The sequence below is a fragment of the Arachis duranensis genome, chromosome 4 (assembly GCF_000817695.3).
Source record: "Arachis duranensis cultivar V14167 chromosome 4, aradu.V14167.gnm2.J7QH, whole genome shotgun sequence".
Lineage (NCBI taxonomy): Eukaryota > Viridiplantae > Streptophyta > Magnoliopsida > Fabales > Fabaceae > Arachis > Arachis duranensis.
Genome location: NC_029775.3, coordinates 76474900 through 76475351, shown reverse-complemented (window position 1 = coordinate 76475351; position 452 = coordinate 76474900). Strand labels below are relative to the sequence as shown.

Here is a 452-nt window from a genome sequence, read left to right as displayed (position 1 = left end):
TTCTTTCCACCTCAAAAATTGAGTAAGCTTAGAGTGGAAGTCCAAACCTTCAGACAGAAGGAAGGAGAATCCCTCTATGAAGCTTGGGAAAGATACAAACAATTAATCAGAAAGTGTCCTTCTGATATGCTTTCTGAATGGAGTATCATAGGTATTTTCTATGATGGTCTCTCTGAACTGTCCAAGATGTCTTTGGATAGCTCTTCTGGAGGCTCTCTTCACCTGAAGAAGACGCCTACAGAGGCTCAAGAACTGATTGAAATGGTTGTAAATAACCAATTCATGTACACTTCTGAAAGAAATCCTGTGAACAATGGGACTAGTCAGAATAAAGGAGTTCTTGAGATTGACACTCTGAATGCCATATTGGCTCAGAATAAAATATTGACTCAACAAATCAATTTGATTTCTCAAAGTCTGTCTAGAATGCAAAATGCACCAAGCAGTACTAA

The 452-nt window shown here is 38.3% G+C and overlaps 1 non-coding gene across 1 annotated transcript; it reads right to left on the bottom strand.

Moving 5' to 3' along the window:
• Positions 1-24: 24 nt before the first annotated feature.
• LOC127747080 (small nucleolar RNA R71) lies at positions 25-132 on the bottom strand. Its single transcript, XR_008008883.1, has one exon. It is a non-coding gene; the product is annotated as a small nucleolar RNA R71 (small nucleolar RNA).
• Positions 133-452: the final 320 nt, after the last annotated feature.